Raw genomic sequence first — 24676 nt, 5'->3', positions numbered from 1 at the left:
TTTTTGTTTAGTCCAGTTGTGCTGACTTCCCCTGCATTGTGTGTTGTCTTTTCCTTCACCTAAAATAATTCTTGTCTACTATCTAGTTAGTGAATACCCCTCTCCCTCCACCCAACCCTTGTAACCATCAAAGAATGTTTTCTTCTGCATTTAAACCTTTTCTTGAGTTCTTATAATAGTGGTCTCATACAATATCTGTCCTTTTGCAACTGACTAATTTCACTCAGCATAATGCCTTCCAGATTCATCCATGTTATGAGATGTTTCATGGATTCATCATTGTTCTTTATCACTGCAAAGCATTCCATTGTGTGAATATATCATAATTTGTTCATTCATTCATTGCTGGGCAGCTAGGTTGTTTCCATTTTTTGCTATTGTAAACTGTGCTGCAATGAACATGGGTGTGCATATATCTATCTGAATGAGGGCTCTTATTTCTCTATGATATGTTCCAAGGTGTGGGATTGCTGAATTGTATGGTAGCTCTATTTCTGGCTTTTTAAAGAAGCGCCAGATTGATTTCCAAAGTGGTTAAACCATTTTACATTCCCACCAGCAGTGTATAAATGTTCCAGTCTCTCCACAACCTCTTGTAGCATTTATTATTTTTTTGTTTTTTGGATTAATGCTAGCCTTGTTGGGGTGAGATGGTATCTCATTTCAGTTTTGATTTGCATTTCTCTAATGGCTGATAATCATGAGCGTTTCCTTATGTATTCATTAGCAGCTCTAATGTCTTCTTTAGTGAAGTGCCTGTTCATATCCTTTGCCCATTTTTTCATTGAGTTGTTTGTCTTTCTGTTGTTAAGGTTTTGCAGTATCTTGAAGAGTTTAGAGATTAGAGACTGATGTGATTTGTTGTAGCCAAAATTTTTGTACCAGTCTGTATGTTGTCTATTTACTCTTTTGGTGGCCTTGGGATGAGCCTAAGTGTTTGATTTTTAGCCTCTCCCAGGTATCCAGTTTCTCTTCTGGTGTTTCTGAATTGTTAGCAGTGTTTTGTATACTGTTTATGTCGTGTATTAGGACTCTTAGCATTGTCTCTATTTTTTCTTCCATGATCTTTATCATTTTAGATTTAGGTGTTTAATCCATTTTGGTTCTGACCTCCATTGCCTCATTTCTGCTCCTATGACTTTCTATTGAGTTGCCTAATTCTGAAAATTTATTGTAAATCTTCTGGATTTCTGTTTGTTGTCTCTATATGGATTCTTGCAGCCTATTAAATTCGTAATTATGCTCTTTTCTAATCTTCTTAAGTTCCTCTATTGCTTTGTCTGTGTGATGCTTGGCTTGTTCTGCATTTTGCCTGATCTCCTTCCTGATCTCTTGAGGAGTTCTGTATATTAATCTTTTGTGTTCTACCTCTGGTAATTTGAGGAGGTTATCTTCAGCCAGAAGATTCTTTGATTCTTTGTTTTGGGAGCTTGCTGAAGCCATCGTGGTTTGCCTCTTTATGCAATTTGATAGTGACTCTTTTCTCCATGCCATCTATAAGTTATTGTATTTATTTATTTTATGTTTCCTTACTGTGTCTTAGCTTCTTGTTTTGTTTTGTTTTGTTTTGATACACCCAAATAAGCTGCTCAAGTGAGCTAAGTTGATTATTGGCACCTTTGAAGCTCTAATATCCTGTCACCAGGTGGTTAGAGCTCTTACTAGGTATGTTAGCCCAGAAGTCCATTCACTTTTCTTGGATGGATTCAACTCAGGTGTCCAGGTAGTCAGTCACCAAATGTGTGGTGCAGTATCTCACCTACAGTCCTAGATGAGCAGGGGTGATTGGTGTAAGCACAGGTATTTGACTACAGTAGGGGGTCAAGCACTGAGTAAGGCAGAGGGCTGACAACCACCCCTGAGTGTCTGAGGAAAGTGTGTCCCTGTTCCCTAGAGCACCTAGGTGGGACAGTTTTGCAGCCAGACTGCAGGCACCCAGTGCTGTTGTCTGTAAAGACTGGGAGGCACTACCTATTCTCGGACCTCTGTCGAGAGTGGCTAGGTCATGTAGGGGGAGCCACCAGTCCTCAGACCCTTGATTTGGGTAGATGAGGACCCTGCTTAGTAGGCAGGGTGGTGTCAAGTGTCACAAACATGCCTCTCCACCATATAGCTGAAACAGTTCAAGTTAGACTTCAGACATACACCCTGTTGTACTGTGCTAATGAAGGCCTACACTGTTGAAATGGGCCCAAACAGGTCTATGTAGGGGTGAAAGGCATTCAAAGTCTCTGTGGAACCCTTATGCCTATGCCTAGGTGAAGGAGCTATTTCTGCACTGGGTTCATGGCTTAGGGGAGCTGGCAGATTATTTTTTCTCTGTTAATTTGTTCCCTCTCCAAGGCTGGGAGAATGGCTTAGGACGCATGATGGGTCCTACTTCCGGCCCAGAGGATGAAGCTGGCTGGGACCCAGTGCAGAGTGGGAAGAGAACGAGCAAGTGGGAGAAATGTTTTTTCCCAAAGGGGTGTGTTTTGATCTGCTCAATAGTTTAGATGCACGTAGATATCTTTTGCCAATTGAGCACTGCTTTCAGCTGATTCTGGAGGCGTGAGTAGACTCTTCACTGTTCTGTCTCTCCCGATGTGGAAAACACATCCAGAACACTACTGCTTGCTTCACCGCGCTCGCACCAATGGATCCAGCCTGCAAGGCGCTGGTTCCCACAGGATCACATTTGGCAACACTTCACTACTTCTGAACCATCTTTCCCTCACCCTGCCACTCAGCCCGATTCCTCAACTTTGCGTTTGATGTTCAGGGCTCCTAGATTGTCATATATAATCGATTCACTTGTTTTTCAGGTCTTTATTTAAGAGGGACAACAAGATGCCTCTGGCTACTCCGCCATCTTGACCTTGCCTTGACCCTGGTGATTTTTAAGATCAGAATAAGTCTTTCAGTTTTCTTGTATACATAGCTTGCACATCCTCATATTTAAATTTTATTTTATTTTTGAATGATGGCCTTTTAACCTCCCAAAGTTTGGCTGTAAGTGCAGGAACAATGCCAGTGTCTTACTGCTTTCCTGATGTTTCTGTGCCAAACGTAAGGTCTATTGGTGAGAGTGGATTTCTTGTTACCAGAGACTGTTTCTATTCTATATAGGAGTTTCCAGGTCTTCAGAAAGTATCTTATAATCAACCCCTCTCTTCCAGTAGCTGAAATTTTAGAATGATTAAAAATCTGTAAGAATAGATTTCTGAGGCTCAAAATATGTGACATATTTAGGAACAATTCTTAAACTGTTAATTAACTAATTTTTCTTCTGTTTGTGTGTGTGAACTTTTTGTCCTGATATTATAAAACCTGGGCTTTGTGGTATAAATGTACTTAGCATGCCTTCAACAAACTGTTATGACCACGTAGTATTTGCTTTAATGTTTAATATGCAAATTACCTTAAGAATATTATGCATGTTTTCTTTGCCTTGTCAAAGTAAACAAGTCTGTCTTCAGGTTTGGATTTTTGTTTGTTTCTCTTTTTGGACAATTAACTACTTTGGCAGTTCTGATTCAATATTATTTCTTTTACTTTGTTTTACATAGAAGAAAAAATAATACCTAAAACTTTGAAATCATTTTTTTTTAAATGGTAAGAATACTATAGCCTTCACCACACTTAAGCTTTAAATGGTACAATTTAAATTTTTTGACACTTGAAGGAATCGTTTGAAAGAATTTGAAATACAGTCTTACAATGGGTCTTCAGAAATTCTGTCTTTCCAAAGTTGCATGTTATATATGTGTGTGCAGTGCACTAGTGAGGCAAGTCAAGAGAAGCACGTGTATACATAAAAGAAGATAAGTTATTCCAAGCCCCACTTTTGCAGAGGGTCCTCAAATTGAAATTGCAAGTATGAAATTGATGGGTAGAGAGTGTTATTTGGCTGAGAATTGACTTATTTTATCTCCAGACAACATAACAGCCTAGATAAGAGAGTCATGCTTGCATCGTTAGTTCCACTATTCGATATAGATACTGGACAAATAACTAATTTCTTCTGAGATAAGATATTCAAAATTAAGAGGATCTTAATTAGTATTAAAAAAAAAGTAACGTATGAACTACTTAGCGTTTTATACAGTACATAAGACCTCAAAAACAATAGCATCAATAAAGAAAAAAGGAGAAAGATAAAAAAAAGTGGCTATTTTTGAAAAAATGTATTCTGTCAGGAAGTTGGAAACCCCGGTGGCTTAAGTGGTTAAGTGCTATGGCTCCTAACCAAAGGGTCGGCAGTTTGAATCCGCCAGATGCTACTTGTAAACTCTATGGGGCAGTTCTACTCTGTCCTATAGGGTCTGTATGAGTCAGAATCAACTCAACGACACTGAGTTTGCTTTTTTTTTTTTTTTTTTTGGTCAGGAAGTTTGATGAAACCAACAGAAATGACAGAAATCTACTTGCTGGAACAGCTAGTAAGTTCTACCTCATGATCAAGTGACAAATAAAACATAAGCAGTAACAAAATGCTTCACATTTCATTAGTACCCAGGATATAATCACTCCATAATGCAAAAGGCAGAAATTTAAGTAACAAACCATAGAGTTCAATTTTGTCAGATTCTTTTTCAGCTATGTTTTTTTGTCTTCAATTTATTGGAATGTTAAAAGAATTAAACTGTTTTCACTGGATCTTATTTTTGGACTGCTAGTGTATTTTTGTCTTGGAATTATTTTAAGCATGCTTTGAGAAAGGATAAATTGAGAAAAACACAAATAATAGAAAAGTGTAGAGAATAATAAAGGCAAGCTTATAAACTGTTCATTTATGAATGATTATATATTTATCGTCTCGTGCAATTCTTACAGTAACCCTTGATAAGGATAATACTGAATACCCCACTTTACAGTTAAAGAAAATGAGGAAGACAGGTGAAATTCAGAAGCCAAAGTTGTTGTTGTTAGGTGCTGTCAAGTCGAATTCCAACTCACAGCAACCCCATGTGACAGAATAGATAGAACTGGCCCATGGGGTTTTCTAGGCTGTAATCTTTATGAGAGCAGACGAGGTCTTTCTCTGCATGCTGACCCCTCAATTAGTAGCCTAGTGCTTAACAACTGTGGGACCAGGGCTCCTTACAAGTCAAAGATTGCTAGTCACTTGCAGTTAGGTTTAATTAGCTTGCTGTATCAAGAGGGAATAAATATCATGAGAATTACTGAGTATCTCAAAAGGGAGACATTAGAGAAAAATGCTTACAAGATTTTGCAGACTAGATTTAATCACACAATTATTTTGACAAGTGTTATTCAAAATTGCAAACTAGGTGAGTTGTTGGACATCCAAGTGGTCCTGTTTTAGAATACACGAGTCCATGTGGACTGACTCTTATGGAGGTCTATCACTTTTATTTTAGAGAATATGGTTCCTTGCAAGCTGACATTAAAGGAACTTGTACTTTGCCTCTGATCATGGCTTGGCCTGGTACAGTTATTTTTGTTTTTGTGAGAAACAGTGCAGTCCGTTTTATAAGTTATGTTGTTTTATTAAACTTTCATAGCCTAGATAGCAACAAGACTGTCTGTTTTTCATTTTTGTTTCCCTTTATTAGGGAAGTAAAATTCATTTTCCAGATTATGAAGAAAAAAAGAAAACTGAGATAGAGGGAGATTAAGTAGTTTGAGTGAGATTATAGACCTAATGAGAGATTTAGCTCATTTAGAACAAGAGATACATCTTCAGTTTTATGCTGATAACCACAGTGCTCCACCACTTCTTGTAATAAGAAGAAGCCACAGGGTATAAAAAAGCAGTGTAAGGAAAGAAAGAAAAAAAAAAAGAGTATAAAATGCTGGTGTCTAATCTTGGGAAATTTACCCAAAGTAAATGTTACATATGTAAGAATTTATAAAGCTCCCATTCAGAAGTATACTTGTTTTTAGTACTTTATCTTACTTAGTGAATTTGCTATATAATCTCTTTAAACATTTGAAGGCTTGACACAAATAAATTAATATCTACTGGGCTTTGGGTAGCGGAGACCTGGTGACACAGTTGTTAAGAGCTCAGCTAACCAAAAGATTGGCAGTTCGAATCCACCAGCCATTCTGTGGGAGAAAGATGTGGCAGTCTGGATCTGTAAAAATTTACAGTCTTGGAAACCCTACAGAGCAATTCTATTCTCTCCTATAGGGGTCACTATGAGTTGGAATTGATTCGACAGCAACAAGTTTGTTTTTTTTGGTTTGGGCTTAAGGTACTTTATCCGATTATTCAATTTTTTTATGATATTTTATAACCCAATTAAAAAGTAATTGGGCAGCAATTGAGATAATGCTAAATGTGCATCAAAGTGTGATAAATAGCTGAAGTTAAAAAGCAGATGTAGGAGAGCCTGTGCAAAGTCTTAACCCATTAGTTTTTAATTTTGAATAGTTAAATGGAGCATTTTACTTGAATAAAAAAGTATTTAGATGACTTATTTAGTATGAAGCTTATTAAATATTATTTTTTCTTGTGTTGGTTAAGGTAAATTTATATACAGCATTTCTTCCATCCTCCTACTGGCACCCGAACCCCAAATCCATTGCCATTCAGTCAATTCTGACTCATACCAACCCTATAGGATAGAGTACAACTGCCCGATAGAGTTTTCAAGGAACACCTGGTGGATTCGAACTGCTGACCTTTTGGTTAGCAGCTGTAGCACTTAACCACTACGCCACCAGGGTTTCCTCTTACTGGCACAGATATTTTCAAATGATTCTGCAACAACCCACAGTGATAATATATTTAACAATTTGGTACCCTCACAAACACACACAAAACCAAAGTTTTAAAAAATTTCCCCTTACTACAGGCAGTAAACTTTAATATTTTATGTTCTATACCACGGTATTCTGCTTTTTACATTTACTACAACACACAATTATGTGCTATAATCCAGAAATTGTTAAGGTGCTACAGTTAAAAAGAAAGCCACACCTCTTTTACTGCAAAGACCAGAAAGTTAAAAAAAGAATATATATGTACGTATATATGCATGTATGTATGTATGTATGTACGTATGTACGTATGTATACTCAATCTCACACACATACATTTAACAAATTTCTTTGCAGTCCCGTTTCCAGGTATGATCTACATTGGTCAATCATATTTGGAAAGTGGAAGGGAGAGCACAGTACCACATTCAGCTCTTTCTTCTTTTTTTGTTTGCAATCATAGTCATGGAAGTATGCAGCTTATCTGTGTCAGCACTGGCAAGATTCTGAGAAACTCTCTCATGGATGTTGAGAAGAGAGGCTTAGAGCATAAAAGTTTATGTTGCATTTTAGCATAGCAGACAAGTCATGACTTTGAGGCAATAGCTTTTAGGTTTCTTTATTTTGATAATGGCAGTGCTATTCTAGAATGATATCATTCTGGACATAGGATGGCAGCAGATTAGTTTATGGCTTGGATTTGTAGTATGGCTTTAAGAGTGAAGCTAAACCTACGTTCTGAAACTTAACCTAAAGCTCAACCTAGATACTATTTCTCTAGCCTTCCCAGTAATGCTTTAAGCCAGAGATGATAAACTAAGTTTAACAAGAGACAATTTTTCAATTAAAAAAAAAAAATTAGACATACAATTAATATATGACCCAGAAGTTCCACTCCAAGAGGATTAAATGGTATATCCACACAAAAGCTTGTATACAAAAGTTTATAGCAGTATTATTACAAAAAGTGGAAACAACCCAAATGTCCATCAACTGATAAATGGATAAGTAAAATGTGAAATATCCATGCAACAAAATAATATTCTTCAATAAAAGGAAGTGAAGTAGGAATATATACTACAACATGAATGAACTTTGGAAATATTCTGCTAAGTGAAAAAGCAGGTTAGGGAGGCTGCCTATATGATTCAATTGATGTAAAATGTCTAAAATAGGCAAATCTACAGGGACAGAAGTATATTAGTTGTTGACTATACCTGGGTCTTGGGGGGAAATATGGAATGACTACTAATGGACATAAATTTTTTGGGGAGGGTGATGAAAATGTTCTAAAATTAATTATGGTGGTGGTTGCAACACTCTATGGTTATACTAAAAACCATTGAATTTTACACTTCAAAAGTGAGTTGTGTAATATATGAATTATATCTCAATAAAGCTATTAGGGAATAAAAAGCAAGTGCAAAGGCCATATCAGAGGCATAGTCCTAGCAGTGAGGCCTTAGAAGTATTTCTTGAAAATTTAGTCTACAATATTTTTCTTCAAAACTCCTATTGGGTCTGTAAGTCATTTGTACAATTAAAAATTCCACTTCAGTATGACATTATTACATTAAATTATGTTCTCTGTATTGGGCAAAGTGACATAATTACTTGTTTTTCAACTGTATGCTTTGTTGTTTTTGTTCTTTAAATATTGAGATGTGAACTACAGAATCAAAGATTAAAAAATGATAAGATCTTTTAGATGCAGAAAAAAATTAATAGTACATTATAAATTACACTCAACTTATCTCAATTTTTTTTTTTTGGCTTCTAGTACTCGTACATAATCTTATATTTTATTGGTTTATATTAATCTTTCTGAGGAAATAGGAGTAAAATTCCCATCAAAAGACGGAATCACAGTTGCTGTTATAAAGATATGATGTGTATAAACTTTTTCAGCGCTCATCATGACACAGTGCAAAGATAAAATTCTTGTAATTGGATAGTCTTTGGTATCTGTAAAATTGGAATAAGGACACTTTTCTTCAAGTGCTTTTGTAAGGTAAATTGATATAATTTATATAAAGTGCTTAGCATCAGTGTTTGGCATATACTAGATAGTAGTTATGTTTATTTTTCCTAGAGAAGTCTTTGTTTTTCATTTTTATTATTAATTTCTCTGGACTTGCCAATTAAATTAACTGTAAGCTTATTTTCTTTATGAAGGTCCCTCTTTGTTTAAAGAATTAAAGGAGGCAAAAATACACTGAGAATATACCCATACAATATAAAAATAAAAACATCTCTATTTTCATCCAATTAAATACCTACAAATGAATATACCTGGGAAAAATTGTACTAAGAGGATTTCATGAAGCATAAAATGAGCAAATGAATAGGATTCCCTTGTTTATCTCTAATCTTTTTATCTAAACTGTAAATGAAATCTGAAAGTTATTTTAATATTGCACAATCAAGTTGTACTTACCCAATTTTGTTTTTAGTCCTTAAGAGAATGTTATCACCAATTTATACTCCAGTTGTCTTAGGCTGGGTTCTCTAGAGAAGAAATGCTAGCAAAGCTTATAAATATATATAGAGAGAGATTTATATCAGGGAAAGGGCTCACAACAGTTGTACAGGCTGGAACATCACAAGTCCATGGGTCAGGATACAGGTGTCTCCTAATTCACATAGCCACAGGGGCTGATGAACTGAAGATCAGCAGGTCAGACAGCAGGTCTTTAGCTCACAAGCAGCAAAGATCAATGAATTCCAAAATCAGCAGGCAAGACCGCAGGTAAACTGCTAGCTCAAGTTCAAAGAGCCAGAGATTAGATGAACAAGAGTCAGCTGAGGGATCCAGGGACAGCAAAAGGCCAGGAGCCATGCCAGAATGTCCGCTTGTATTCCATGCAGGCCACATGCCCAAGGAAACTCTCTTTCAACTCACTGACTACTCACAGCAGATCCCATCATGGAGATCATCACAATATATCAAATCTCATCCTGGAAGTGATCACAACATCATATGACTGCCAAACAACTGTGACTCATGGCCTAGCCAAGTTGTCACACAAACTTAACCATCACACTAGTGCAGGTACACTGATAAATATTTTAGATGTTACACATGAGAATTTCGGTGATAAACAAAAATGAAACCATGTTGGAGTCATCTAAGAAATAAATAAATGCATAGTCATGTGTCTCACAAAATCAGCTATTTTAGTTATTTTTTTTTGTCATAAGAGGCCTTTCTTTCCAAAATTTATACTAATTTTATCTCTTTTAAGTTTTTTGTCCTAGTTAGCATAATTAATTTGTAATTAACTATAATCTGAGAAAAATAGTACACAATTATAGTACATTATTTTATATCAATTTTCTAATGCTGGGTTTGTCATGATTATTTCTTCAATTCAATGAATTTCTTGCATAGACGTGCTTTTATTCAATTATATATGTACAAATAACTCTATGTTGTTTGCTTACTATATATCATAAACTTATTTCTTTTCACGAGTATTAAAGATTCTACAAGAGAGGGTGGGGCCAAAATGGCAGAATGGCCAGATGCTTCCAGTGATCCCTTTTACAACAAAGACCAAAAAATCAAGTGAAATGATTATATTTATGACAAGCTAGGAGCCCTGAACATCAAAGGCAAAGTTAGAAAACAGACCGAGCGTCAGGGGAATAAAGAGATGGTTCAGAAGTGGAGAGGAAGTGCTGGAACTGAATCGCTGGGATTCCTTCGACACCGTTTCCAGGAGCAGCTGCAGCTGGCTTGTAGTAGTGTTCAGCCGCAGTTTCCTCAGGGAGAATCAGCCAGCTGCACAGCCTACTCACACCTCCAGAACCAGAGAATAACGAGGCTCTTGGCAAAAGCTAAGTACTTGCATATATTTTACTGCTCCCCCCCCACCCAACCCCCAAGCCAGCTACAGTGGCTGTTGATTTCCCTGGGCCTGCGATAGGCCCATTTGAGAGCCCTGAGACATGCTCCCAGACTTGGAAAGGGAATAAGTTTGCAACAGGGGGAAAGGATAATTTGCCAGCTACACTAATCTGGGGAACTCAGGACAAAAGTGGCTCCTTTCCAAGCATAAATGGTTCATGGACTTTGAATACCTTTCCTCCCTACATGGGCCTGTGTGGGTCTATTTCAGGAGAATAGGCCCTTGTTGGCAGACTGCAACTGTTCAAGCTGTGTGGTAGAGAGGTGGGGGTTAGATATTTGACACAGTTTTGCCTATTAAACAGAGTCCTCACCTACCCACATAAGGGGCCTAAGGACTGATGGCTCCACTCAGATCACCCAGGCACCCACTACAGGACTCCTAGGATAACTGGTACCTCCCAGCCCTTCCAACCAAAACCCTTGGGTGTCCATGGCCTGTCTACAGAACCCACCTACCTGTATACTCTAGGGAACAGGGACACACTTTTATCAGAGACTCTCAGCCCCTTGCCCTGTTCAGAGCATGACCCCTTGCTGCAACCAGCTACCAGTACGCACACCAAACACTCCTGCCCGTCTAAGACTGTAGGACAGAGCCTGTTCCACACACTTGATGATCAGCTACATGGACACTTGAGCTGAATTCACACAAGAAAAGTGAATGGACTCATAAGCTCATATACCTGATAACAGCTCTAGCCATCTGGTGACAGATGTCAGAGGTCCAAAGGCAAAAATAATCAAGCTAGCTTACTTAAGCAATCCACTGGGCATATCAAAACAAAACAAAGCAAAAAGCTAGGAAACAGTAAACAAACATAAAATAAACTAATACAATAACTTATAGACAGCTCAGAGAAAGAAGTCAATATCAAACCACATTAAAAAAAAAACGAAAACAAAACGTGATTTCTTCAACAAGCTCTCAAAACAGAGAATCAAAGGATCTTCTGGATGCAGGTGCCTTTCTGGAATTACTGGATGCAGAATACAAAAGACTAATATACAGAACTCTTCAAGACATCGTGAAGGAGATCAAGCAATATGCAGAACAAGCCAAGGAACAGATAAAACAGTTGAAGAAACTAAAAAAAGTTATTTTAGAACATAATAAAAAAAATTAATAAGCTGAAAGAATCCATAGAGAGACAGCAATCAAAAATTCAGAAGATTAACAATAGAATTATAGAATTAGATGACTCAATAGAAAGTCAGAGGAGCAGGACCGAGCAAGTGGGAGGCAGATTTGGTGGCCTTGAAGATAAAGCACTTGGCAACATATCTGAAGAAAATGAGATAAAAGAATTTTAAAAAATGAAGAAATCTTAAGAATCATGTGGGACTCTATCAAGAGAAATAACCTACGAGTGATTGGAGTACAAGAACAGGGAAGGATAACAGGAAATACACAGAGAATAGTTGAAGATTTGTTGGCAGAAAACTTACCTCATTTAATGAAAGATGAGATGATATCAATCCAAGATTCTCATCGAACTCCACATAAGGTAGGTGTTAAAAGGAAGTCCCCAAGACATATTATAATCAAACTTGCTAAAATCAAAGATAAAGAGAGAATTTTAAGTGCAGCTAGGAATAAACGAATAGTCACCTGCAAAGGAGAGCCAATAAGAATAAGCTCGGACTACTCGGCAGAAACCACTCAGGTAAGAAGGCAATGGGATGACTTAAATAAAGCACTGGAGGAAAAAAATTGCCAGCCAAGAGCCATATATCCAGCAAAACTGTCTCTCAAATATGAAGGTGAAATTAGGACATTTCCAGATAAACAGAAGTTTAGGGAGTTTGTAAAAGCCAAACCAAAACTACAAGAAATACTAAAGGGAATCCTTTGGTTAGAAAATCAATAATGTCAGGTATCAACCCAAGACTAGAACACTGGACAGAGCAATCAGATGTTAACCCATATAGGAAAATCACAAAAATAAATCAAGATAAAAAAAAAAAAAAAGCTCAAAACAGGGAAAAAGTGATGTCATTATGTAAAGGAAGACAACATTTAAAAAAAATAAAGAGGGACTAAGAAATGTAGTCATAGATCTTTCATATGGTGAGGAAGACAAGGCGATATAAAGAAATAATAGTTAGGTTTAAACTCAGAAAAATAGACCCAACTATTAAGGTAACCACAAAGGAGACTAACTATCCTACTCATCAAAATAAAAGAAAAGAAAAAAATAGAGACCACAGGAAAAAAATCAACAACAATGAAGAAAAGGAACAGACAGTATACAAATGACTCAGCACAAAAAAATTAAGTGGGGAATAGAAACTGTCAATAATACACAAAAAATGAAATAAAAATTACAGCACTAAACTCACACCTATCCTTAATTGAGCTGAATGCTAATGGACTAAAAGCACCGAGAGAGTGGCAGAATGGATTAAAAAAACGTGATCTGTCTATATGCTACCTACAAGAGACACACCTTAGACTTAGAGACACAAACTAAAACCAAAGGATGGAAAAAATAGATATATCAAGCAAACAACAATCAAAAAAGAGCAAGAGTGGCAATATTAATTTTTGACAAAATAAATTTTAAAGTTAAATCTACCGCAAAGGATAAGGAAGGACACTATATAATGATTAAAGGGACAATACAAGAGGAGGATATAACCATATTAAATATTGATGCACCCAATGACAGGGCTGCAAGATACATAAAACAAACTCTAACAGCATTGAAAGTAAGATAGCCCCACAAGTATAATAGGAGACTTCAACACAACACTTTTGCTGAAGGACAGGACATCCAGAAAGAAGCTCAATAAAGATATGGAAGATCTAAACGCCACCACCAACCGGCTGGACCTTATAGACATACACAGAACACTCCATCCGACAGCAGTCAAGTATAGTTTCTTTTCTAGTGCACGTGGAACATTCTCTAGAATAGACCACATATTAGGGCATAAAGCAAGCCTTAGCAGAATCCAAAACATTGAAATATTACAAAGCATCTTCTCTGACCATAAGGTCATAAAAGTAGAAATCAATAACAGAAAAAGCAGGGAAAAGAAATCAAACACTTGGAAACTGAACAATACCCTGCTCAAAAAAGACTGGGTTATAGAAGATGTTAAGGATGGAATAAAGAAATTCATAGAATCCAATGAGAATGAAAACACTTCCTATCAGAAACTTTGGGACACAGCAAACGCAGCACTCAGAGGTCAATTGATATCAATACATGCACACATACAAAAAAAAAGAAAGGGCCAAAATCAAAGAATTATCCCTACAACTTGAACAAATAGAAAGAGAGCAACAAAAGAAATCTTCAGGCACTAGAAGAAAGGAAATAATAAAAATTAGAGCAGAACTAAATGAAATAGAAAACAGAAAAACAATTGAAAGAGTTAACAAGACCAAGAGCTGGGTCTTTGAAAAATTAACAAAATTGATAAACCATTGGCCAAACTGACAAAAGAAAAACAGGAAAGGAAGCAAATAACCCAAATAAGAAATGAGATGGGCAATATTACCAGAGACCTAACTGAAATTAAAAGAATCATATCAGATTACTAAGAAAAACTGTACTCTAACAAATTTGAAAACCTAGAAGAAATGGATGAATTCCTAGAAACACACTACCTACCTAAACTAACACAAACAGAGGTAGATTAACTAAAAAGACCCATAACGAAAGAAGTGGTTGAAAAGATAATCAAAAAACTTGAATGACCCCCGAGGTCATGATCCCCAGATCTTCTGTTAGCCCAAGACAGGAACCACACTCAAAGCCAACTCTTCAGATAGGGTTTGTACTGTACTATAGACTATGATACTGGTGAAGGATGAGGTTCTTGCATCAAGTAGACAAATGAGACTATGTTGGCATCTCCTGCCTGAAGGGGAGATGAGAGGGTAGAGGGTGTCAGAAGCTCACCGAATGGAAATGAAATGAGAGAGTGTAGGGAAGGAGTGTGTTGTCTTATTAGGGGGAGAGCAATTAGCAGTATATACCAAGGTGTTTATAAATTTTTGAATGAGAGTCCGACTTGATTTGTAAACTTTCACTTAAAGCACAAGAAAAAAAAATTCTACAAGAAAGAGATATATATGTGAAAACATTAGAGTAATTTTTCTTTTAAAGATGATGTTACATAAATCAAAGGTGTGGATTTAGGGGCTGAAAATTTCTACTAAAAATCATAAAAGAAATTTTAATAGGCCATTTTTTTCTGAATTAAGATCTTGTGGAAAGTATTTATTTCACCCTTGTGACTATCCATTCTCTCTCTTCATGTGGATTCCTGTTCTTCTAACTATACCAGTGGTACTGAAGGAAGAGGTCCAAGCTGCTCTGAAGGCATTGGTGAAAAACAAGGCTCCAGGAAATGATGGAGTATCATTGAGATGTTTCAACAAGCAGATGCAGCACTGAAGGTGTTCACTCAAGTATGCCAAGAAATATGGAAGACAGCTTCCTGGCCAACTGACTGGAAGAGATCCATATTTATGCCTATTCCCAAGAAAGGTGATCCAACTGAATGTGGAAATTATAGAACAATATCATTAATATCACACACAAGCAAAATTCTGCTGATCATTCAAAAATGGCTGCATCAGTATATTGACAGGGAACTGCCGGAAATTCAGGCCGGTTTCAGAAGAGGACGTGGAACCAGGGATATCATTGCTGATGTCAGATGGATCCTGGCTGAAAGCAGAGAATACCAGAAGGATGTTTACCTGTGTTTTAGTGACTATGCAAGGGCATTCGACAGTGTGGATCATAACAAACTATGGATAACTTTGTGAAGAATGGGAATTCCAGAACACTTAATTGTGCTCATGAGTGACCTTTACATAGATCAAGAAGCAGCTGTTTGGACAGAACAAAGGGATACTGATTGGTTCAAAAACAGGAAAGGTGCATGTCAGGGTTATATCATTTCAGCATATCTACTTTTTTTTTACTCTGTCCTATAGGGTCGCTGTGAGTCAGAATCGACTCGACGGCAATGCGTTTGGTTTTTTGGTTTTTACCTATTCAATCTGTTGAGCAAATAATCCGAGAAGCTGGACTATATGAAGAATGGAGCGTTAAGATTGGAGGAAAACTCATTAACAAGCTGCCTTATGCAGATGACACAACCTTGCTTGCTGAAAGTGAAAAGGACTTGAAGCACTTACTAATGAAGATCAAAGACCACAGCCTTCAGTATAGATTACACTTCAACATAAAGAAAACAAAAATCCTCACAACTGGACCAATGAGCAACGTCATGATAAACAGAGAAAAGTTTGAAGTTGTCAAGGATTTCATTTTACTTAAATCCACAATCAACACCTATGGAAGCAATAGTCAAGAAATCAAAAGACGCATTTCCTTGGTTAAATCTGCTGCAAAGGACTTCTTTAAAGTGTTGAAAAACAAAGATGTCACCTTGAAGACTAAGGTGTGCCTGACCCAAGCCATGGTATTTTCAATCTCATCATATGCATGTGAAAGCTGAACACTGAATAAGGAAGGCTGGTATTTTCGTGGTATTTTCGAAGAATATTGAATATACCATGAGCTGCCAAAAGAATGAACAAATCTGTCTAGGAGAAGTACGACCAGAATGCTCCTTAGAAGCAAAGATGGCACAACTGAGTCTTACTACCTTGGACATGTTGTCAGGAGGGATCAGTCCCTGGAGAAGGGCATCATGCTTGGCAGAGTACAGGGTGAGTGGAAAAGAGGAAGACCCTCAATGAGGTGGATTGACACAGTGGCTGCAACAATGAGCTCGAGCATAACAATGATTGTAAGGATGGTGCAGGACCGGGCAGTGTTTCATTCTTTTGTGCATAGGGTCACTATGAGTAGGAACTGACTCGATGGCACCTAACAACAACAACAACAATATTGGTGTCAGCTAAAGTTCTGCTTTTAATTTTATCCACTTCCCCTATGTAAAATCATGGTTTCCATTGGTAGGCCCATATTTGCAATACAGTTTCCTTCAGAATTTTAGACCCACATGTATCTGTGGCTGAGATATAACTACTATAGGAGTTCAAACACAAAATGCTCAAAAACTTTCATTTTTTTATACTAAATATATGTGTCAGTTAGCTTTTGCTGCATAACAAACCACTTCAACTTAATGGATTAAAACTTCAATTTGCTTATAGATCCAGTTCGGCTGAGTGCCTCAGCTCATCTCCTGGGCTTATTCATTTATATGGAGATCAAATTAAAACAAAATAAAACAAAAAGTTGCCATCGAATCGATTCCAACTCATGGTGATCCCTGGCTTAACTGAAGTGTCTTGGTTCCATTGGCATTGAGCTGGTCCAACCTGGATGCAGGCAATAAGAAAATGTACTACCTGTAGGGAAATTAAAATCAGGAATAAAACTGACTAGATTTTCTGCTTTTTATTACCACCAGAGCCTGTAATTCTCAGCATAAACAATGAAACAAATATTCTTCTCCCCCAAGAAACTTTTATTACTCTAAGGTCTAAACAATTGCTGTGGTTATTGTTGTTTTGCTAATTTATATGCAAGCTTAAAATTAGCATATTTTTAATATGTGTCTTTAATAAACTTTGAATTCTACTTAGTAGTTTTTTTTTCAGAGAATTTTCAGTTATACTCTCTGTGCCCAACAAAAGTGAACTCAGGTACACATGTTTGTTTTGAGAGCAACTTCACAATATTTTGAAATTTGCAAGCTTATCTTTGGTATAGTTCATATCTTTAACTTCTGAGGTACTATATGTATGTTTGTGTGTACCCTGCCTAAATATTTTTATACCTGAGCAAAGAATACTGGCAACCTGGGTTAATGGATGATTGAATGCTAAACATGCCTTGAAATTTAGAGATAATAAACTGTTCCTGAAAGATTTAGAGTTTCTTCTCCCTCAGAGCAGAGCTATTTGCCTTTAGTATGTGGTGCTGAAGCACAGACTTTCTTTTTCCCTGCTTAGAAAGGATTTGTTTACTTTCAGTGTAAAATAATCAGGCCATCTTCATGTTCTTCTCCTCCTTTCTGCTTTCTCCTCCTTTATCCCCTCCCTGCCTTCCTCTTTCTCCCACAAAAGGAGTAAGGGTAGATATGCCATCTCCTTATATAAGCTCCAGAAACCCTGGTGGTGTAGTTAAGAGCTTTGGCTGCTTACTAAAATGTCGACAGTGCTAATCCACCAGGTGCTCCTTGGAAACCATATCGGGAAGTTCTACTCTGTCCTACAGTGTTGCTATGAGTCGGAATTGCCTGAACAGCAATGGGTTGCTTTATATAAGCTCCACATTCATAATTTTGGTGTTCCTCTCCTGTGCTGGAAACTGTCTTTCATCCCATGGAGAATTGGGGCATGGGAAATTAGCATTGTTAAGTTGCTCTGTGATCTCAATCAAGAGGTCTTACAATTCAAGTAGTATACGTAATAAGTCTGTGCCAGGCCAATTTATTAGCTGGCAAATAGAACAACTTCTCTGATGTTTCACATCTCTAACTTAACAGTTTTATTTCCCCTTCTCACTTCCTTTTTCTTCTTCAGAGCTAAGAGATATTATGGTTTCAGTTTTAAGTTTTTTGGAAGTTGTTATTATCACTTTATATATAGTATGTTCTAATTTATTTCTTAAGCTAACAGTTTAGATAATATATTATCTTTCCAAACATAAAATATGATGGCATATTCTTTTCCTACTAATTACTCCCTTTATGAAACTTTATTTTATAATTAAAACTTACTCATTTTATTGTTCATTTATTATTGTTTTCCATGGAAAGGGAAATATCAAAATTTATATATCTGTCAAATGGATTTTTTGTGTTTTTTTTTATTTTGGGGGGATTTTTTAATTTATTTTTTGCTATTTAAATGTTGAGATTTAAAACAATTTCTGATTTTGTCATTAGTCTATAAATAATTTACAAATCTGATAATTAATATAGGACAGCACTTAGTAGAACTATCTGTGATGACAGAAAAATTTTATAACTATGCTCCTAATAGAATAATGCAAATATTCTTTTAGGTGGGATATTTGAACGAATTCCACAGAGCATAAGGTTTTTATTTAAAGGCAAAACATACGGCCCAGCAAGGAAAACAGAATGCAGCAACAATTAGGGATCGGAAAGACATCTCACATGCCAGTTCCCTACAGCTATTATTTGTACATGGGTTGTGCTCTGTCACTAGATTGAACCACCAAGGCCTATGTGAGAAATCCTGGCTTCCTGAGCAGACAAACAGAAGTTTCCAGCAGGGTTTTTATGCTTCCTGGGCCCTTAATCAAGTCAGGTTAACAAACAGGTGAGACCAGCTGGAAATGCTCAGTAAAAAAACCTTCCTTGGAGTCTGTTGGGGGAGTTTCAGCCTTTACACAGCATATAATAAGTCCTACTGATCTTATATTAGCCAAGAGTCAACAAATGGAGAGCCAAGTACCCTATAGATGAATATAGAACTTTTTTCAGTCTAGCTGGAAATCAGCTCTATCCTCTATAAGTAGCAACTAGCTACTTGCAGCTATTATTCACTTAAATTTGACATGAGTGGGAAATTAAATAGTTTACTTACTTGTTATTGACTTTTAATTAATGTAAAGTTAGATATTCTTGGTGTGCCTAATGGATTCAGTATTGCATAGCACTGATATGGATCATTTACAATATTATGATTTTGTAAATAAAAACCAATACAGATGCCAAAAAAATGAGTAAGCCTGTGTAACATAAATATTTTTCTATGTCATTAAGACTTGAGTATAAATGATAATCTCCAAATATCAATTCCTAAAGGACTCAGTTTACAGTAATTTTTGTGTGAGTATCAATTATATGCTATGATATGATTTTTTCTCTTATCTAAAGAAGATAGAGTTATATTGCATTTTTCATTTTGGGAACTTTATCAGGAAAAAAATATTTTTTTTCATACTTGGTGTGGGTTGTAAGTTTGGTTACTTCTAACAAGTTTATGATGTCTATGTTTGACACCATTAGCTATTATTTGAACATAAATTCTAAATTGTAATTCCATTCTGTTCTTTATATCCACCCTCTGACTCTCCGAATAGGCTTTTCATGATATATGCTTTCCCAACATCCATCCTCTTCCTGCTGCTCTATCTCTGAACTTTCTGGCTGGCTGTGGTGGCTCTTCCAGCTGGGAAGTGCAGCGACCAGACTGTTTGGATTCATCCCACCCATATCGCAGATTGGTATACAGGAAGTACAGGAAAGCAGCTTCACGAAGTTCCCAGCTGGAGACAGAGCACCCGGTAACAAGTGATATACGCTTTCCTAACCCTCACCCTTCTTTCCCAACCCCTTCAGCGTCCTAGGCTTCCCACCAGCCACAGTCTCTTGCCCAGAAGGCAACTGCTTCTGCCCTGGGCCACTTGGATTTGCCAGTTCCACACTGGCTGGGTCCCTGAGCTGCTGTAACTTCTTTTTGTCTCTTTTGGTTTCTTCTGTGCCTATCACCACCTCCCCCCTCCTTTCTCTTGAACACCTGGCTCTGTGTGCCATCTTTGCTTCTTCTTGAAAGGCTGTGAAGTCCCGCTCAACTGGGGATCCACTCACTGGGCCCATAACACCATGTTGGTGGGATCCCTGTGGCTTTATTTATTTATTTTTGCTTGTTTTGTTTTGCTTTGTTCTGTTTTGTTTGTTTTCTTTTTCTTTTCACACTTGGAAACCCCTTCTAGCCGGGGTGCACTGTACGGCCTAGGAGCCGCTCCCCCAATCTGTGCAGCCATGTAGGCAGGATACCTGGGGGCATTTATTTTCTTTCTTTTTTCCTTCTCTCTTTTTCCCTTTCTGTCTTTCTTCACTTCTCAGTTCTCTTCTGCCTATACTTACCTTCTTTTCCAGTCTCCTGAATACCTGGTGCTGTGTGACATCTATGCCCTGTCAGCTCTGAAAGAAGGTCCTTGTCATCAGTCTACACTTGGTCAAGGAGCTTCTTCATGCAGCAACCCCAATCCAAAGGATGTGTTCTGCTCCCAGCACTGCTTTTTTGGTAGTATGAGGTCCACTGTCTCTCTGCTTGCTTCTCTCTTTTATATCTCAAAAGAGATTGGCTTAAGGCACAATCTAATCTTGTAGATCTCAACAATGTAACTGCTGCTAATCCATCTCATTAACATCATAGTGATAGGATTTATTACACAGGAAAATCAAATCAGATGACAAAATGGTGGACAATCACACAATACTGGAAATCACGTCCTAGCCAAAATGATACACATATTTTGGGGAACACAATTCAATCCATGACAGGTGCCTTCGAGTTGGTCCTAACTCACAGCAACCCGAAGTGCAACAGAATGAGACACTGCCCCATCCCGTGGCATCCTCACAATTTTTGCTATGTTTGAACACTTTGTTGCAGCAACTGTATCAATCCATCTCCCCGAGGGTCTTCCTCTTTTTCCTGGCCCTCTACTTTACCAAGCATGATGTCCTTCTTCAGGGACTGGTTCCTCCTGATAACATGTCCAAAGCACATAAGATGAAGTCTCACCATCCTCCTTTCTAAGAAGCATTCTGGTTGTACTACTTTCAAAACAGATTTCTTCTTTCTTCTGATAGTCCATAGTATATTCAATATTCTTTGGCAATACCATAATTCAAGGGCATCAATTCTTCATCAGTCTCGCTTATTCAATATCCAGCTTTCATATGCATATGAGGCAATTGCAAATACCATGACTTGGGTCAGGAACATCTTAGTCTCAAAGCAACATCTTTGCTTTTTAACAATTAAAGATTCTTTGCAGCAGATTTCGCTCATGAAATACATCATTTGATTTCTTGACTGCTGCTTCCATGGCACTGAGTACAGATCCAAGTAAAATGAAATCACTAACTTCAATATTTTCTCAATTTATCATGATGTTGCTTATTGGTCCAGTTGTGAGGATTTTTGTTTTCTTTACGTTGACGTATAATCCATGCTGACTGTGGTCTTTGATCTTCATCAGTAAGTCCTTCGATTCTCCTTCCCTTTCAGCAAACAAGGTTGTGTCATCTCATAAAGCAGGTGTTAATGAGTCTTCCTCCAATCTTGATGCTGCATTATTCTCTATACAGTCCAGCTTCTCAGGTTATTTGCTCAGCATACGGATCGAATAAGTGTGGTGAAACGATACAATTCTGATGCATAACTTTCCTGACTTTAGTTTTTTCTTTTTTTTTTATTGTGCTTTAAGTGAAAGTTTACAATTCAAGTCAGTTTCTTATACAAAAACATATACACACATTGTTATGTGACCCTAGTTGCTATCCTACAATGTGAAAGTACACTTCTTCTCTCCACCCTGTATTTCCCGTGGCCTGTCCTCCTCTGCCTTCTCATCTCACCTTCAGACAGGAGCTAATTTCACCTTCAGACAGGAGCAGCATACATAGTCTCATGTGTCTATTTGAGCTAAGAAGCACACTCCTCACCAGTATTGTTTTGTCTTATAATCCAGTCAAATCTTTGAAGAGTTGGCTTCGGGAATGGTTTTAATTTTGGGCTAACAGAGAGCCCAGGGACTATGACCTCTGGGGTCCCTCCAGTCTCAGTCAGACCATTAAGTCTGGTCTTTTTACTAGAATTTGAGGCCTGCATCCCACTTTTCTCCTGCTCCATCAGGGATTCTCTATTGTGTTCCCTGTCAGGACACTCATTGATGGTAGCTGGGCACCATCTAGTTTTTCCAGTCTCAGGCTGATGGAGTCTCTGGCTTATGTGGCCCTTTCTGTCTCTTGGGCTCATGTTTTCCTTGTGTCTTTGGTGTTCATTCTCCTTTGATCCAGGTGTGTTGACACCAAGTGATTCATCTTAAATGGCCAATTGCTAGCTTTTATGACCCCAGATGCCACTCACCAAAGTGGGATGCAAAACGTTACCTTAATACACTTTATTATGCCAATTGATGTAGATGTCCCCTGAAACCATGGTCCCCAGATGCCTGCTCCTGCTACTTTGTCCTTCGAAGTGTTTGGTTGTATTCAGGAAACTTCCTTGCTTTTGGTTTAGTCCAGCTGCACTGACTTCCCCTGTATTGTGTGTTGTCCATCCCTTAATCTAAAAATAATTCTTGTCTACTATCTAATCAGTGAATACCTTTCTCCCTCCCTCGCCACCCTCATAACCATCAGAGAATGTTTTCTTCTGTGTTTAGACCTTTTCTTGAGTTCTTATAAAAGTGTTCTCATACAATATTTGTCCTTTTGTAACTGACTAATTTCATTCAGCATAATACCTTCCATATTCTGCCATGTTATGAGATGTTTCACAATTCATTTTTGGTCTTTATCATTGCATAGTATTCCACTGTGTGAATATACCATAATTTGTTTATCCATTCTTTCCTTTGGTGGACACCTTGGTTGTTTCCATCATTTTGCTATTGTAAACAGTGTTGCAATTAACATAAGTATGCATATATCTATTTGTGTGAAGGCTCTTATTTCTCTAGGTTATATTCCAAGGAGTGGTAGTGCTGGATCATATGGCAGTTCTGTTTCTAGCTTTTTAAGGAAGTGCCAAATCGATTTCCAAAGTCCTTTCCCGATTTTTTTTTTTTTTTCCAGTATCTCCTTGCTCTGTTCGAACAATTGCCTCTTGGGCTCTGTACAGATTCCTCATGAGCACAATTAAGTGTTCTGGAATTCCCATTCTTTGCAATGCTATTCATAATTTGTTATAATCCACACAGTTGAATGCCTTTACATAGTTAATAAAACACAGGTAAACATTTTTCTGGTATTCTCTGCTTTCATCCAAGATTTACTTGACATCAGCAATGATATCCAGTGTTCCATGTCCTCTTTTTAATCCAGCTTGAATTTATGGCTGTTCCCTGTTGATGTACTGCTGTAACCATTTTTGAATTACCTTCGGCAAATAAGTAGTAGTGATTGCAAACTTTTCCTCATGTGTCTGTTAGCAGCCTGAATGTCTTCTTCGGCAAACTGTTCATATCTTTGCCCACTTTTTGATTGGTTTATTTGCCTTTTGTTGTCAAGGTGTTGTCACTCAGAAACTATAGTTCTTGGTTGCTCTGTTAACCCAGAACTGAAACCACTCCTGAAGACCACTTTTCAGATAAGGATTAGATAGGCCTATAAACCAAAAATAACACATGTGAAGAATATACTTCTTAGTTCAATCAAATATATGAGACCAAGTGGGTAGGTCCTGTACAAAAGCAGGATGAGAAGGCAGGAAAGGACAGGAACTGGACAAATGGACACAGAGAACCCAGGGTGGAAAGGAAGAGTGTGCTGTCACATGGCAGGGATTGTAACCAATGTCACAAAAGAATTTGTGTATAAATGTTTCAATGAGAAATTAACTTGAGCTATAAACTTTCACCTAATGTTTCAATGAGAAATTAACTTGAGCTATAAACTTTCACCTAAAGCACAATAAAAAGAAAAAAAAAAAGAATAGTCACTCCCAAATATATTTTAGTTTGAACATATAAAAAAAATCCCATAGTCTCTCTCAGTGGACATTTGAACTATTAGAAGGAGATACATGAGCTCTGGTACACAACCCTAAACTAGCATTTGTTTCTGTTTATCAGGTTTTTTTTTTTTTTTTCTTAATTATTGCTTTGTATGCACTGTTGTGTATGCACAGGAAAAAAAATGGAAGGAAGGAAGGAAAGAAGGAAGTGAGGAAGGGAGGGAGGGAAGGAAGAAGGAAGGGAGGGAGGGGAGGAAAGGAGGAAGGGAGGAAGGGAGAAAAAGAAATAAAAAGGAAAGAAAAAATGACCTATAGATATTAAAGCACGTAATTCTATGACAAGTCAGGCACACCGCACATATTCTTTGTCCTTTATATCTGGGCACCTTTCTCAATAGGTCATCACCTAGGATAATATTTACGCAATAATCTGTATCTCTGTTGTTCAGCAAAGTCCTTTGTGCATATCCAGGAAGCAACAGTTCTCACAGATTATCTCCCAAATTGGTCCCTGGCAATAGGTATAACTGTAATATGGGAACCCAAAGACAAAGCAACATTAGAATTATTTCAAGTGTTCATTAACAAGTGTTATTGGTGTCATT

The sequence above is a fragment of the Elephas maximus genome, chromosome 14 (assembly GCF_024166365.1).
Source record: "Elephas maximus indicus isolate mEleMax1 chromosome 14, mEleMax1 primary haplotype, whole genome shotgun sequence".
NCBI classification, from domain to species: Eukaryota; Metazoa; Chordata; class Mammalia; order Proboscidea; family Elephantidae; genus Elephas; species Elephas maximus.
This window is presented reverse-complemented; position numbering follows the sequence as displayed.